Here is a 17,797-nt window from a genome sequence, read left to right on the forward strand (position 1 = left end):
CTAAAGCATACAATTATCTCTATGGTGCATGATTTGAACGATTTGAAAGTGAAAATATTCCATGATAAATCACATTGATACAATAATATAGTTAGAGGTTCGTTTGAGGCACGCTAAAGTCTAGAAGTTTGAGGCACCTCAGTTAGGTAGTGCCTCGGTTTAGGTTAAGGTGCGTCTCTTTACCCATGAAATCTGTCTTGAGGAGTGCATCACTTAACAATGACTGTTTAACTTGATTGTATCTTTTAGTTCCATCGTTCATACAATTGTTATTTGTGCTTATACTTATTACATGTATACTTTTTTTATTTCATTTGTGCCTTTCTTCCTTAAAGCTCGTGTTGTATTTGTGCTTTGCACTGAAAGCCCCAACGAATTCATTGTTTCTTCTTACCTTTGAAACATTGCAATAGTGTGCACAACAAGCTGGCAACCAGGCCTTGAAACGGTGTTTAGTTTGCGAAAGAGATTGTAATGACTGGAGATCGAAAGGATTTGATCTCCAGCTTAATAGGGAAATTTTATGTCTGCCAACTATTTTCTAAGGAGAACAATTCAATTCTTTTGACTTAGAAAAGACTTACAATAAAGTCTCGAGGGAGGTTCTGTGGACGTGTTTGGAGGCTAGAGGTCAGTACCTGTTGCATGCATTAGGGTGATTAAGGATATGTATGATGGAGTTAAGACTTGGGTGAGCATAGTGGGAGGGGACTCAGATCATTTCCCAGTCGTGATGGGGTTGTACCAGGGGTCGGCACTCAGCCCTTTTTTATTTGCCTGGATGATGGACGTACTGACGCGTCACTCAGCCCTTTTTTGTTTGCCTGGGCGATAGACGTACTGACGCGTCACATCCAAGGGAAGGTGCCATGGTGCATGTTTTTTGTTGTTATCTATTCAATTCTTCATGCATGCGACACTGTTTAGTTTGTTTGTTACTGTACAACTTCCACTTGCATCCATGTTTAAACGCACCTCCAGTGGAGAAAAGAAAAATATGAAGAGGGGATGAGGATATGAATCTATATAAACGGGAGCAATGACTGAATTTATTGGGAACCAAAATAATGTGTTCTCGACGTGACAGTTTGGCGTCGGAGCCCCTTCACATGATAACTTAAGAATTAGCTAAACTTCTGCTCATTCCAGATTTTCAAGATGAAATTCTAGCTTGAGATAAAAACTTAATTAAGGGCCAAATTCATAGATAGCCTCTCAAAGTTGGCTCTAGTTTTCATTTTGACAACTCAATTATTTTTTATTTTTTAGGGCTCTTTCAGCTGTGGGGGGGTTAATATCATGTCAGCCGTGGGGGTTTAATAGGCACATCTTGAGTATAGCTAAATTGTGTAATAGGTACTAACCTTAGTTGAGGTATCAAAATGAAAATTGGAGCCAACTTTAAGGGCTGTCTATGTATTTCGCCTAAATTAACACATTACTGACCTTTCTCCCTATTACGCGATCTCCAGGTGAATGCGCAAAGTATGTGTTGTAAGAAGTGGCAAATAAATGCTTGCAAATCCTTTTCTGATAGTTCCTCTAAGTAACGAGCATAGTTGAGACCGGGAGTTGATGGTTCTGGGTTGGCATAATCCTTTGCTAAACTTTCTGACCTTTCTAATCCTGTGTTCCTGAACTCAGCATCTGCAGTCAAATGAAAGTTCATAAAGATTCTGGTTTTCTAAAAAATCATTCATTTATTTGCACCTCTGGTGAGAGTGAGTGAGTGGAAACCAAGCATTTTGTAGAACTCCTACGTCAAACAACTTCTTGTTGTAAGCTCCAGGTACTAGCGAAAGCATTACATCAGCATAATGTTTGTTTTTTCCTCTCTGCTTTGAATTTCTTTTATTAAAATGATATTTGCATCTGGTGGAGTAGTGTAATTTGACTCTTGATGTTGAGAACTAGATGGAAGAACCGCCTTTTTATGAACTTCTGTCAAATTATACATCAAATTTTATGTGACAATAACAATGTATCTAGGTGAGAATTTCCTAGTTCAGAGAACTTTTGTTGATGCTGCAGCCTTACTGGTTCTTTGCCGTGTTACATACTTAAACTTGCCTTTATGGTTATTTTTCTTGCTTATACTTATTATTTATGTTCATGATTATTTGAGAAATAGATATATACATATTGGTTACACAGACCTGAAATCATCCATTTCGACTTTGATTTAGCTCAGCACTTTCTGTTTCTTAAATGCTATATTGCTCTCAGGTGCAGTGTTGTGCTCACAATGTCAAGGTACAGGGGTTAACTCTGTTGATCATTTCAACGGTTCAAAGCTGGTGGACTATGTTGGTTGTGCAGGTGCTTGTACTATCATTTGTTCTTTTGATGATTATGGTTTCACATTGTAATTTTGTTCTTAAGCAAGTCGAATAATGCTGCAATGCCGTCTGATTAATCATATCCTTCATGTTTGCAATTTTTTTTTTTCTTCAGAGGTAAAAAAGATATGTTATGTGGTGACTGCAGCGGTGCTGGATTTCTTGGTGGATTTATGAGTATGTTCGATGAGTAGACTTCATATACACTATTCTCGGGTAGGTTCAGAGGCATATCCAGAATGTACACTTTGATGGGTTCAATCTTTAAAAAATTTGCATTGAACTCATTATATCTTTGAGATTATGGATTCAGAATTTAATATTTATTGAAATGTTTGTGATTTTTCATATACATATTCATGCTTCGTATCTAAAATATTGGATTTAGTTGAATCATAAAAGTTGTGGTCCATCGGCCCTTAGGTAGGTTGACACCATTGATCCCAGGCGAAGCACAACGACGTATTTGATAAACAAACAACATACCCAGTGAAATTTCACAAGGTTTGGAGAAAGTGGGGTATACATAGACATTACCCCTATCTTGTGAGAGGTAGAAAGGCTGTTTCCGATAAAGTATTTGATAAATAGATTGCAATATCAATTTCCGTTCCAGTTTTAGATGTTCAAGATTTCTTGAGCTTTATATTGTAGAAGCTTTACTCTGAAATAAGTGAAAGAAGCTTTGCGTTAAGAAAATACTGTTATATGACAAAGGACTTACATTTTGGCCACCCTATTTGCTAATCACAGCATTTTAAGCAAGTTAGTGATTTTACAGAGGTGCATGTTCTTTTGGGACAATAAGCTTGTGAAGATACTAGATTATACCCGCCCCCTCTTGCTATATTGTAGCACCTATTGTGGTCAGCACCAATCGTGTTCGGGCAATGAAGTTGACCTCTTGGTAGGAAATATTTGGATTGGTGTTCGGGCAATGAATTGACTTTAGTAAGAAAATATTTGGATATTACTCACTAAAAAGTTCAAGATTTTTGTGGACAAACGCCTACTAAAATTCCTCTATTTTTAAAAGTTTGTTTTAAGATGTATGTGGTGCAAAAAGCTTAATAGTAATCTAAGCTCTATTCAATAATTGTATTTGGGTTCGACTAAACTCGAATTTGCACCATACAATAGAATAAAGTATTCCATAACAAAAGTGACTCTCAATAATATCCCCAAATAATTTTAATTTATGTTGACTGCAATACGTAAGACTTAAAATGGCTAATTGGAGGCAAATCGTAATTGGGAGTTAACAAAACTTTAGGAGCTACTTTTGACAGAGTATCTACTCAAACATTAAAAGCAAACTAAACCAATAAGTTTGTCAAAATAGCAAGGGCTAGTCTTTTTGAATTGGTAATTGGAAAATAATTAACATTAGCAAAGTCATTGAAAAATAATCACTGTTTTGCCGAAACACGAAAAGTTCCAGCCTAATATGTTGTACTATGGAGCTCATGCGTATAAACGTTTAGCATATTATGTTGGAACTCCAGCACACGAAATGTTCCAGCATAATATGCTGGACTATGGAACTCCTGCATATAAACTTCCAGTATATTATGATAGAACTCCAGCACATTATAAAATTCCAGCATATTATGCTGAAAGTTCATATGTAAACAATTCAACAACAACAACCTAGTAAAATTCCACAAGTGGGGTTTGGGGAGGGTAGAGTGTACGCAGACCTTACCCCTATCCCGGATGGTAGAAAGGCTGTTTCTGAAAGACCGTTGGCTCAAGAAAAATAAAAATAAATAATAGACAATAGATCAATGACAACAATAGAAGCCGGAAAAATAGTATCAGCATAGTAAGAAACAGAAAAATAGACGTAAAAGCAATAACAATAAGCAGCAATAATGCCATAGGAAATAGTGAGGAAACTACGTAAACCACTAACAAACCACATCGAAACATTATCAGGCTAGCTTCGCCCCGGAACAACATAGAAATATGCTCGACTCCCTCCTACCTTACAACCCTAATGTTCGACCTCCACACCTTCCTATCCAGAGTCGTGTCCTCGGAGATCTGAAGTCGCGCCATGTCCTGCCTGATCACCTCACCCTAATACTTCTTAGGCCGCCATCTACCTCTCCTCGTACCTGCCAATGCCAATCGCTCACACTTCCTAACCGGGGCATCTATGCTTCTCTTTCGCACGTGCTAGAACCATCTAAGCCTCGCTTCCTGCATCTTGTCGTCCATGGGAGCCACGCCCACCTTCTCCCGAATATCTTCATTCATAATCTTATCCAGCCTAGTGTGCCCGCACATCCATCTCAACATCTTCATTTCTGTCACTTTCATCTTCTGGGTATGAGAATTCTTGGCTGCCCAACACTCAACCCCATACAACATGGCCGGTCTAACCACCGCTCTATAGAACCTGCCTTTAAGTTTCTGTGGCACTTTCTTGTCACACAGGACTCCAGATGCTAACCTCCATTTCATCCACCCGACTCCTATACGTTGTGTGACATCCTCGTCTATCTCCCCATCCCCTGAATAATTGACCCAAGGTACTTGAAACATGTAAACAATTCAAACTCAAGAATATTATGGTAGAATATTTTCGGATTTTGAACAGTATTTTTGTTCAGATTTATCTTTACATGAAAATGGCTAAATTTCGATTAATTTTGAAACAATGACTATTTTTCAATTACCAGTTATAAATCTTGCTATATTTAAATTTCACCCAATAAGTTTTGCTTGTTTTGTAAGGCGGAGTACCCCTCAAAGTAATCATCAATGAGCTACCTAAGGATTATGCAAACTTTTTGTATTTATGCTTCAAAATCCCGTGTCTTGGAAAACTACCTTTCTTATGTAATAGTCTCTGCTTATTTGAAAAGTACCAAGTAATTTGCACAAAAAAAATAATAATTTTGAAGAGTAATAATTTTGTTTGACTAATCAATTTAAAAAATACTTTTGCTAATTGTGTTGGCAAAGTTTCAAAAGTGTTTTAGGAAAAAAAAACTACTACTATTACTTTATATTAGCTTCTGAAAACTAATTTTTGCTACTACTCAATAACAATAGTATTTTTTTAATCTAAAATTTTGATTAAACACTGTATTCTCCATATATATATATATATATATTTTTTTGAAATTAAGCAGTTCTGACCTCTTTGACCAGACATATTATTAATTATAATAGACAATACTAAATTTGCGAGTTACTTTGAGATTTTTTCGTAATATAATCAAAGTTAAGTGATTTTTAGGTTGCAAAAATCTATTAATGACTTTCTAAAATACTTAGTAGATTAATTAGTTTTCTCTTTATAAAAAACTCAATAACTTTAATGTAATAAAATAAAAATATATGAAAAACAGAAAAAAAAACAAAAAAAAAAAAGAAATAGAAAAACTCAACACTCTTCAGCTGCCAGCCAGACTCAAATGGAGAGAGCAATACCTGTGCGAATGCCCCATACCTCCACCGCCGATCTACTGACCTGGTCGGAGGTCCCGCCGGAAAACAACTTCCCCGTCTCCACCTCCGCATCCGTCCTAGTCTCTCTCTCCGGCGAACAAATCTCACACCTCCACCCTATTCTGTTTTAATTGATACACAAGCTAGATTTTAAGTGGGACTCTTCTCCTAACCCCGTGAGTTAATAATCCAATGAAGCTATTGAATCTTTTGAGCAATGGACGAGCTTTTCAATAAGACCCGAAACAAGAAAAGAGGAGAAACTTTTGATGGTGGTGGTAGTGGTGGCAAGCTGGCAGCGGTGGTTGCGAAAAAAAAAAACTAATAAGAAGCTTTTGAATTTGACCCCAGACCTGTTCATATCTCTGTTTTACTCTAGCCGGAAAAGTGTCAGTTTACGTGCAATTTTAATGAACAAAATGTGCCTGATGGAGCTCAAAGTAAATATAATAGTTCAGGTGATTTTGAACTTTTTCCCTTCTCTTTATTTCCCATTACTACTCAATTTTATCTCAATATTACACCTATTTGTTCTACCAAATATAGTCAAATTGCGATCCTTGGCTTCGTAGTTGTCATAGTGTAAGGGTGAGATTGAAGGAAGAGAATCAAAAAAGGAATTTATAAAAAAAAAAGGAATTGGACTCTCTGATAAACCAGCTAATTGATTAAGCCAGTGGTTGGTTGCTAACTAACATGGTTTCTTATATTATATTGTACAATCCTCAAATAATATAGATAAACACTCTTCCCCAGATGAAACCCCATTTCTATGAAGTCCAGTGTTTCTTTCTATATATTGAATTTTCTTCTGTTCACTCTAAAATGTTTTGGTTACAAGATAAGACATGTCTTAGCTAATATAATTTGCCTATCAGCTACTTGAGAGTAAACAATATGGTTTATAATATATATTAACACCCATGTGGTATAATATTATATTTCCTCAATGAACTTGTCATCCCATTTTTTAAAGTCAAAGTCATTCTTTCGTTATATTAAATTTAATTGTTGGTAACATGATTGAAGACACCATTTCAGTCACTAGAGGTATGTCATCGTCCTTTGTCTTTCACTTCTTTCTTTGATTTATTAATCTCCGGTCTCCATAAACCAGCTAATGTGAATGTGACTATATAGTCAGAGGCGGGCCTAAAGTGTAACCAATGGGTTCACATGTAGTTTTTACCCGGATCATATATATGTATAAAGAAATCCACAAAAAATATCCATAAATATTTGGTTGTCAACCCGTTATTATTGTATATTAACTTGAGGTTGCTATAGTAATCCATAAGCTTCAAATCCTGGATTTGACTCAATATATAACCACAATGGTTTATAATGTAAGACAAGAGTGAGTTGCTTTAGTGGTGAGCACCCTCCACTTTCAACCAAAAGGTTGTGAGTTCGAGTCACCCCAAGAGCAAGGTTGGGAGTTCTTGGAGGGAGGGAGCCGAGGGTCTATCGGAAATAACCTCTCTATCCTAGGGTAGGGGTAAGGTCTGCGTACACACTACCCTCCCCAGACCCCACTAGTGGGATTATACTGGGTTGTTGTTGTTGTTGTACATTTTAATCCAGTCAACTCTTTTGTTCTTTATATAGAATTCACTTGGTAACTTGATTGCCTACACTTGCAGCCCTTTAGAGGTATGCCCTTTTTCTTTGTCTTCTCATATCCTTTTTCTAGGTTACTATCCTATATTTTTTGTGCTTCGTCCATTTGTTGATTGTTATTGATATTCGTGTTTCTTCCTTATAAAAAATAAATAAATTGATATTCGTGTTTCTTGTATTGATTTCTCCAAGTATTTGTTACAGTATGTGTTTGCTTTCGCAGTTGCCTTTCAGCACTGCTGTTTTCCTTATCTGAAGGTTAGTTAGCCTTCTTGTCTTTCTATTACTTGAAACTTTTGTATATCATCCTTGTACAAGGGGGTTGATCTAGGTTTTAGGTCCTAGCACAAGAGCAAATCTAATATTAGGATAGATCTAAACTTTTGGAAAGTCTATCTAAGGTGGAGATCAGACTAACTTATATCAATGTGTTAGCACTTACAAGTAATGAGAAAAACAAAATTATAAATTTGTGACTCGATACTATTTGTGTCTTATAGACTTACTGATGCTAGTTCATCGATATGTTTTCTATTTGTAAATGTGTTTTGGTCCCCTTTTTGTTTTTTTTAAAGAGTACTTGGAAATTATACATCAATTTTTGCAGAACTTCTTGAATCAGAAAGATATCCTAGTCGATGTAAGAGTGTTTACCTCACTAGGCACTAGTTCTAGAAGTAAAGTTTCGACTTTTGTACCTAGGACAAAAGAATTCATCGTGGAATTTAATGCCTTCGAATTCTATATGGATGTATAATTTGATCCAAAATTCAAGTATATATAGTTCTCTTTCCAGATTTTATTGATTGGAAAAGCCACTTAAAGACAACATAGGCTGCGATATGTGGCAAGTTTTCTTTGGTGTTTCTTCCATTACATATACATACTAGTATTTGCTTGTTGATGTACTTTAGAAAGTTTTTCATCTTAAAGTACAAGAAAAACTGTACTGCTATTGACTAGGCACTCTAGACCGCCTCTCCCCTTAATTTTTTATCCTAGGCAAGTGCAATACATTTCTACACCGTGCAACTTTAGTGAATGGGCCATAACTTTGTGTATTGATGACCAAACCATAGGAAAGTTGAATTAAAGTTTTAGAAGTCATGATAAATTCTTTCTAGATTAAGAGCCCATTTGGAAATAAGAATCTTTTTATTTTTTTCGAAAACTTTTCACTTTTTTTCGAAATCAGTGTTTGGCCATAAAATTTCCAATTTTCACTTGAAGATCAAATTTGGAATTTTTCGAAAATTTAAAAAACTCCAAAAAGTTATTTTTCAAAATTCACTCAGATCACTCACAAAACTTCAAAAACAACCCAAAATTATATTAATGTCCACACATAACTCTAATTTTCAAACTCCATTTTCACTTGAAAAAACAATTCACTTTTTTTTTTGAATTTTACAATTCTTATGTCCAAACGCCCACTAAGAGTTAAACCTTTTTGAAGTTGAGTCATGTCTTATTCATTCTTATTCTCTTGTCGATTGCTTTATTTTTCCAGCTTTCCTTGTTTCCAAAGCTCTCGTTCGTTCCTTAAAGCGTTAAAAACACATTCCCACATGGCCATTTTGACATGATATTCTTCAATTTTCATCTAAGACTGTCATGACCCAAAATCCAACAAGTCGTGATGCCACCTTACCCCAACCCGCTAGGTAAGCCAATTAACAACAATCCAATTCAAATTAGAGTTACTGAGAGAAATAATTATAATATAACTGAACTTTTATATAAAGAATTCCCAAGGACTGATAGAACAAATCATGAGCTTCTAAGATTTAGAGTTTACAAAACTAGTATGAAATAAATACATCATCTGTTTGAAATGTATATAAACAGATTTTTATAAATTTAAGGCTACCATGAACAAGAGGCAGCTACAACCGGAACACATGTACATCTTCAATGCCAGCTTCGGCGATACACATCAACATCAGCTCCAAAATCTGTGTAGTATGAGTACAACCGGCCACATGTACTCAATAAGTAACAAACCTAACATTAGGCTGAAAGTAGTGACAAACTTGGACAATGGTCAGAGTCCAACACCAATATCCAGGAACAACACGTAATAATATAATTAAAACCGTACAAATAATACTCAAAGATATGATGTTCAACTCGTTCACAGTTACAGAAAATATGCATGCTTCTCAGGTATAACAGTAAAACCCAAATCTTTCACCGAAATCACTAAAAATGTGAGTATATCAGAAAACTGTGATTTTTCCCAAAAACGTTCAACAACAGATAAGATGTTTCATTATCAGATGGCATGAGGATAGTACATCTCTATGCCTACATGTCGATGTGCATGTGAAGTCATGAATGTCACAATGTCGTACAGTATGAGGAAATGCATCTCAATGCCTACATGCCAAGTATGCATGCCAACTGTAGTGCAACGCAGTGATAAAATCATATGCATATTTTCGGAGTATCAATTCGCTCAGTCTGACTCAGCACTTGCGCTCGGCACCCGCACTCGCGCTCAGTAGGTATTTGCGCTCACTGCTGGTATGTCAGACTCCGGAGGGGCGGATCCTACACAAGCGCTAATATAAGCCAATCATGGCATGAATCAATAAAGCCTGCTGCGACGTGCAGTCCGATCCCATAAACATCTTCACAATATGGCCCTCGACCTCACTCAATCATCAATCTCTCAAGTCTCTCGGCCTCACAAATCTCATGCCAATCGGCCCAAATAATGATAATATGATGTGAGACAAATGATAACAAAGACTGAGATATGATATGCAATGAATGAGTATGACTGAGTATGTAATTGCAATTTAAGCAAATAACTCAACAACAGAAATGACCTCAGTGGGTCCCAACAGGATACGCATATAGCCTAAACATGGTTTCTAACATGGATCACATCTCAATTACTCTAGCACGTAGAAAGTTCATGGATAGAAAGAAGATTAGGTCACTACACAGTACCACATAATCAATTGAGTCATAATTCACATGGTGCATGCTCACACGCCCGTCACCTAGAATGTGGGTCGCCTCAACACCAAACACATAACATGTACATTCAGGGGTTCATACCCTCAGCACTAAGTTTAGTAGTGTTACTTACCTCGAACAAGCCGAATCCAATACCGAGCAAGCCAAACAATACTCTAGAAATGCCATCCCGCGCGCACCGACCTCCGAACGACTCAAAACTAGCCAAAAGCAGCTCAAGAACATCAAATAATGCCAAAGCAAACAAACTCAATCGATAAAGGTGGAATCTTTAATCAAAAGCCGAAGGTCAACCAAAAAATCAAACCCGGGTCCACACTTCAGACAAAACTCACAAAATCTGACAACCCATTCAGTTACGAGTCCAACCATATTAGTTTCATTCAAATCCGACTCCGAATCGATGTTCAAAACTCAAAAATTCACTTTATCAAATTTTAGACAAAACCCCCAAATTTTACTTTGAAATCATCAATCAAATGCTAAAAATGAAGATGGATTCATGAAATATAACCAAAACCGAGTATAGAACACTTGCTCCAATTCATGTGGTGAAAATCGCCTCCAAAATCTCCCAAATCCGAGCTCCCCAACTCAAAATATGACAAAATGAACAAATCTTCGATATTATATGTTTTGCCCAGCTTTTCTGCCTCGTTTCTCGTGCCAAATAATCCTGAAACTCGCTTTTGATGCCTCCAATGGATTCCTTGGGAAATTCCAGTCAAGTTAAGCTTTTGAATCACTCCATTTGACCTTATAATGAAAGAGATATGTCGGTTTCAATATTTGGAAATAGCGTAGATTTTTAAATACGAATTCAGTGCCAATTTCGTAATTAATCTGAAAAAACTGGCAACCCAATTCTTAGTAAAATGACCATAATTACTCATGCGATGTCGAAACTTGATGATTCCAGTTGCTATGGTTCCAAAATTACGATACAGATCTAATACTTAAATCAAAACAGAAATTGGAGCTCATTTACTTAATGTGGTGTCATTTATGCTTATAGAAACGACGCCGAAACATAAAAAATGAGCGCAACACAACCCAAACCTATCCAAAACTCACCCGATCCTCTCGGGACCCCCTCCGAATATACCAACAAGTCCCATAACATAACACGGACCCAGTGTTGTCAAAGGCGCGCTTAAAGTGCGCTTAAGCGGGACTCAAAACACGTTGAGCGCTTCGCCTCGTTTTGTGGGCACTTTAGTGTCGCATCAAAGCTCTAAGGCATACTTTTCCTTGTCAATGAGTGTAATCCTTAAAATGCGACCTTAAACAATTGATATTTTACTTTATCGTGAATTTCTTTTTAAATTTCTTTGTCCATATATTTGTTATTCATGCTTATAATGAATATTGTTAGACTACATGCATATTTTTACTTTTTCTCCTGTTGCACCTTTTTTCATCAAAGCCCACGCTTTATTTGCACTTAAAGCCCAACGGACCTTAGAGCTTTTTGCGCTTTTCGCCTTTGATAACACTGCACGGACCTACTCCAGGCCTCAAATCACGCATAACAACATCAAAACCACGAATCGCACCTCAAATCGAACTTAATGAATTTTGATTCTTTCAACTTCCAAAACTCATGCCAAACCTTATCAAATCAACTTGGAATGGACTTAAATTTTGCACACAAGTCCCAAATGACATAACGAAGCTATTCCAATTCACGAAACCACAATTTGAACTCGATATCATCAAAGTCAACTCTCGGTCAAACTTATGAACATTTCCAAACCTTTAGATTTAGTGTCGAAACCTTCTATAAATATCCAAATGCAAATCCAGGCATACGTTCAAGTCCAAAATCACCATCCGGGACCTAACGGAACCATCAAAACTCCGATCCGAGGTCAAGTACTAAAAAGTCAAACTTGGTCAACTCTTCCAACTTAAAGCTTCCTATTTGAGAATCATTCTTACAAATCAATTCCGAATAACGTGAAAACCAAAACCGACGATTCACACAAGTCATAATACATCATATTAAGCTACTCAAGACTTCAAACCACCGAATGGAACACTAAAGCGCAAACGACCTGTCGGGTCATTTTTTTTTTTCCGATGAAGCAAGTGAGTATTATTATCAAAAGGTATCAAGAAGATGCAGATGTTACAAAGAAACAGAAAGTATCAGCCCAAAATAAAAGCTCTATCATAAGACTAAGGAGCTGATAAATTCCAAAAGGATTCAGTGTTATAAACAGGGGTAAGATTAACCCAACTAAAAAGATTAACTAAACATTTGGCTTTAAGAGAATGATTGGCAGTTGAGACCCCATCAAAACATCTTCGATTCCTTTCGGTACATATACACCACAAAATACAAGCAGGAACCATAGCCCAGATCCTTTTTATGGTTTTATCAACTTTCGATGAGCACCAACTCACAAAAGCCTCCCTAACACTACATGACATAGACCATTGCACACCAAAAAGAGCTAGGAACATGTTCCAAATGTCTGTTGCAACTGAGCAGTGAAGAAACAAATGATTAATTGACTCAGACTTGCAGAGGCACATGTAACACCTATTAGGTAGCCGAAAATTTCTCTTGATGAGATTGTCTTGTGTTAAGCAAGAGCCCTTTAGAGTGATCCAGCTAAAACAAATAACTTTTGGTGGCAGCTTAGTTCTCCAGATTAATTTCCAAGGCCATTGATCAATCATTTCTTTATTGGAGCTCAAGTGGGAGTAGCCTGTTTTGACGGAGTAAGTGTACAAAGACTGGCTCGAGGATCGGGGTGTTGCAACTGAATTTGCACTGCAACCTTACAGTAGAAAAGTGCTTGAAATTTTGAGGGTGAATGTAAATACTATTAAATTAAGTGGGATGGGGATAAATAGTTTTTAAGAGATCTTCACAAATAAAAATTATCGTATGTGTATATTGTATTATTTACTTAATCTTTAACGGAATTTCAAGGATTAGAGAGCAATGATTATATGGAAAAAAAATCATGTGTGGTAACATTCATGATATGAATAAGAGATGGATGCAATGTCTATGAAAAAGGTACCCAAAAACTTCCAATTTTACTGGCCCAGATCAGTGTGCTCTTATCTCTATTTTTGCCTCCCTTTTTACAACTTTACTGATCATGTTATTTATAGCACCATTGACTTCGTTCAACTTGCAGCTTTGAGGTCATAATTGGAATACGATAGATATGGCTTATGCTAGTGTTGCTTCTCTTACGAGAAAAATAGAACTGCTCCTTACAAGCAATTCACCAGCGCAATCTCTAATCCGTGACAACATAGCAGAACTTCTTGCTCTTCATGGAAATATTAGTTCCTTGGGAGTATTTCTCAAGAATTTTGAGAAAAGCAATGATTCTGGGGAAATGACAGATTTGGAAGCACAGATAAAAGATGTTGCAGAAGAAGTTGAACACACAATTGAAATGACACTGACTGAAGCTGTAGTGGCAAATGATGAAATGCAGAAAGAAAAGGCACATGAGAGGCTTTGTGATTGCCTAAAGCAAGTAGCAGAGGACATTGATCGTGTCCGGAAAGAAACAAAAAAGATTCAAGATAAAGGCAAAATAGCATCAAAGGAATCCTTGGTTCTAGATAGTTCAACAAAAGATATCCCGAATTTGAAGAACAATATGGTGGGGCGTGATGATGAAAGGAAAAGGTTGTTAGAAAATCTGACTAGAGGCTTCTCTGGTGAACCCAAGGTCATCTCAATTGTCGGGATGGGAGGTATTGGTAAAACAACTTTAGCTAAAGAAGTTTTCAATGATGCATCCATTCGATCTCATTTTGATGTTCGTGCCTGGGCTACTATATCTAGCCAATACAATGTGAAAGATATCTATGTAAGCCTTCTGCTTTTTACAAAAGAAAAAAAAGATGAGAGAGTTCACATGAAAGATGAGGCAAAGCTAGCAGACATGCTACAGAAAAGTTTAAAGGGTAAGAGATATTTAATTGTCATGGATGACATGTGGAACAGTAAAGCATGGGATGATGTGAGACAATGTTTTCCAAGTGAAGATAAAGGCAGTCGAATATTGTTGACTACTCGTAACACTGAAGTAGCTTGTTATGCTGGTACAGGAAATCTTTCTTTGCAGATGGATTTTATGAATCCAGATGAGAGTTGGAAACTTTTTAAATGTACGGGCTTTGCAGATGTATCATTACCACATGAGTTCGTGACTATTGGGAAGCATATTGTAGACAAATGTCAAGGGCTGCCACTATCTATTATCGTGGTTGCTGGGCTTCTGTCCAAATCTAAGAGGACACTAGAAGATTGGAAAATCGTTGCTAGAGATGTAATGTCATTTGTCACAGATGATCCTGATAAACAATGTTTACATGTGCTTGGGTTGAGTTACAATCACTTGACCAGTGATTTAAAAGCATGTCTTCTGTATTTTGGAATTTTTCCAGAAGACAGTGAGATTCCAGTGAAGAAACTAGTGAGTTTATGGATGGCTGAAGGGTTCCTGAAGTTGGAAAATGACTCACAAGGAGAGGCTGAGAAGTGTTTACAAGATCTCATCGACAGATGTCTAGTTCGTGTATGCAAGAAAAGTTTGGATGAAAAACAAATTAGATCATGTAAGGTTCATGATCTAGTATATGAGTTTTGCTTGAGAGAAGTTCAAAACGAAGTATTTTTTTCCTTGAGACAGCTGGTACCTGGTAATCCGGACTATATTTACTCTGATCATTATAGGATCCTTTTTGTCCCTCAATTGATAACGCAGCAGACAGATGGTGACAACGAAAATTTGGGCAATCTAGTTCGTTCTATTTTCTCTTTGTATAGTACTTATTCAACTTTTATTCTCGAACCAGATATTATTCATTGCAATTTTCTCAAAATTTTGGACTTGAGTCCCATAACTCTTGATATTTTCCCTCCACCGATACTGTGCCTCAGTTTTTTGAGGTACCTAGTACTGTCCACCCGTGGTGGGAGGTTTGACATACCTCCAGAAATTTGCAGATTATGGAGTCTATGAACATTCATTGTTAAAGGGTATCGTCCGACGTACATACACTTTCCTGAACAAATTTGGGAACTGTGGCAATTAAGGCATCTCGGAGTGTATCAGTTTGATTTGCTAAATCCTCCAAGTATATCTGTTGACGAAGAGAGGTGCTCGGAATTTTCAAACATACACACTGTTTCTGGTTTGTGTGTAAGTAGTTGCACAAAGGAGGTTATTTCAGGGATTCGGAATGTTAAAAAATTAGGAATCTATGCAGATGAATATGAGTTTAAAACATTTCATGGATCTAGACTTTTTGACAATCTTGCGAATCTACATCAACTTGAAACATTGAGTCTTAAAGTTTCAGTACCGCTGCAGACGAAGATTAATAAAGTGCCAATGACCATTCCAAGTGCAAAAGCTTTTCCAGCAACGCTCAAGAAGTTGAAGCTGGACAATACTTGTCTAAGGTGGGAGGACATGGATATCGTAGGTGAGTTGCCCGACCTTGAGGTGCTGAAGCTAATGTTAAATGCTTGTTGTGGCCAAGAGTGGCATCCAATTGCAGGGGGTTTTACTCGGTTGAAGCTTTTGCTAATTAAGCATAATTATCATCTCAAGTACTGGAAAGCCACAAATGACAATTTTCCTGTCCTTGAGCGCCTCGTGATTACATATTGCACTGAGTTGGAAGAGATGCCCATTGAGTTTGCAGATATGGACTCACTACAACTAATTGAGTTAAGTTACTGTACAGCCCAACTTGAGGCTTCTGCTGCACGTATTCAACAAGAACAAGAAGACATCGGAAACAAACCTGTGGATGTTCGTATCTCAGATACATACAATCCATGTAAGTATATACTTATCAAGGTTACCCTCATTTCTCATTTCCACAAGGTTACATTACGTTATACAGTTGTACTCGTTCAATTGCAGTGCTTTTGCTTGACTTTCTTCAAGTTGTAGTCGTAAATAAGTATTTTCTGAATGCTCTTATTCTGAATGAACAAGAAAAGTGGACTTTTCATTTTTATTGCGTGAATATAAATTTTGCTGAATATTTAATTAAAACAATTAGCAAATCGTAGTTGTCAAAAATAGGTATTTTCTTCTAATATGACCAAATAACTATTTCGATTAGTGAAATTTCTTTTGATAAATATGATAATTAAAAATAAAATGGTCATGAATGCCCTTGTTTTGAGGCTTCCATGCACTCGTTGCATTGAATATATTACCCTCTCCCAGAATACTACTGGTACTGAAAATAATAGAACCATTAATATTAAATGACATCCTCCTCTTGCGTGCTACTACAAACTTAACATAGATGGTGCTTTCAATAGCGATAGCAATCAGGGAGGGATAGGAGATGTCTTCCGAAATTGTAAGGAGAACGGGTACAAACATTCTTATTCACTCGGTGTGTACAAACATATTTATGCTATAACTCATACTCATGTTGAGCTCTTTGCTTTAAGACACGGACTGGAGATTGCTTACGCCCACAATCTACAACCTTTGGAGATTGAAACACCCTCCATTGGAATTATGCAATTATTACAAAACAATTCACTAATATAAACTAATTGTCCATGGCTGCAGGTTGGTAATGTAGAAGATGGGGACACCCAATTCTCCGATATAATTACGGGGAGGGAACAAGTTTGCACGCATTTTGGCTAAAGAAGGATCTAAAGCAGCAATATCTCTTTTGAAAAACTTATTCGGATAGTATTTGTAATAATCTAGCTTGCTTTGGGAACCTTTGTGTCATATCTGATTCTGACACCAGTAGTATTAGCACTAGTTTTATAATGAGTGGTTTATTTCTATTAATATAATGTTACTACATTTATGATAGAAAAATAGTGTTTGCCTGTATAAAGAAAAGGTCCCAAGATACTTTATTTCTGTAGTAGTGTGACTTCATACAGCTATTGCTAATGCTGCAGCTGCTGATGCTGATGATTCTGACGCTGAATCATCAATGAACCACGGCGAACCTTAGACGACCTATCTAAGATTAGGGGACCCTCATTAGTGGTGACCCTTTCACTCTTCCAAAGAATGACTATAGTTAAAAAGTTGAAAACTTGTAAAAGAAAGGATGCCAAGGATTTTACTTCTGCAACTTTATTCAGCTTCTCCCCCTAACAGCAGCTGAGAAAGGTCACTGGCCTTCATACAGAGTAAAAAAAAGGAGAAATTGGAAGACAGCACCTGTCAAACTGAGGACTTTTTGTTGAGAGTTTTGGATTATCTTTATTTTACATTTCTTTTGATCTCAATTTATCATCTGCTAATTCTCTTCTAACCAATTTTACCACTGATTTTAGAATGAGATATATTTGAATCTTGGGAAAAGGGCCAAATTTGCCTCTCTACTTTCTAAAATGATCTATA

The 17,797-nt window shown here is 36.7% G+C and overlaps 1 protein-coding gene and 1 pseudogene across 2 annotated transcripts in view; both read left to right on the forward strand.

Annotated features, from left to right (window-relative positions):
• Positions 1–2,501, forward strand: part of LOC107784068 (putative late blight resistance protein homolog R1B-17) — a 30,810-nt gene extending 28,309 nt beyond the window's left edge. For both annotated transcript variants that reach the window (XM_075241529.1, XM_016605132.2), the window contains 2 exons: positions 2,227–2,319; positions 2,455–2,501. The gene's annotated coding sequence lies outside the window, so the exon portion shown is untranslated. The remainder of the gene's footprint in view (positions 1–2,226; positions 2,320–2,454) is intronic.
• Positions 2,502–7,461: 4,960 nt separating this feature from the next.
• On the forward strand, positions 7,462–17,284 carry LOC107784067 (putative late blight resistance protein homolog R1B-16; annotated as a pseudogene).
• Positions 17,285–17,797: the final 513 nt, after the last annotated feature.

Source organism: Nicotiana tabacum, chromosome 21, assembly GCF_000715075.1.
Source record: "Nicotiana tabacum cultivar K326 chromosome 21, ASM71507v2, whole genome shotgun sequence".
Taxonomy (NCBI): Eukaryota; Viridiplantae; Streptophyta; class Magnoliopsida; order Solanales; family Solanaceae; genus Nicotiana; species Nicotiana tabacum.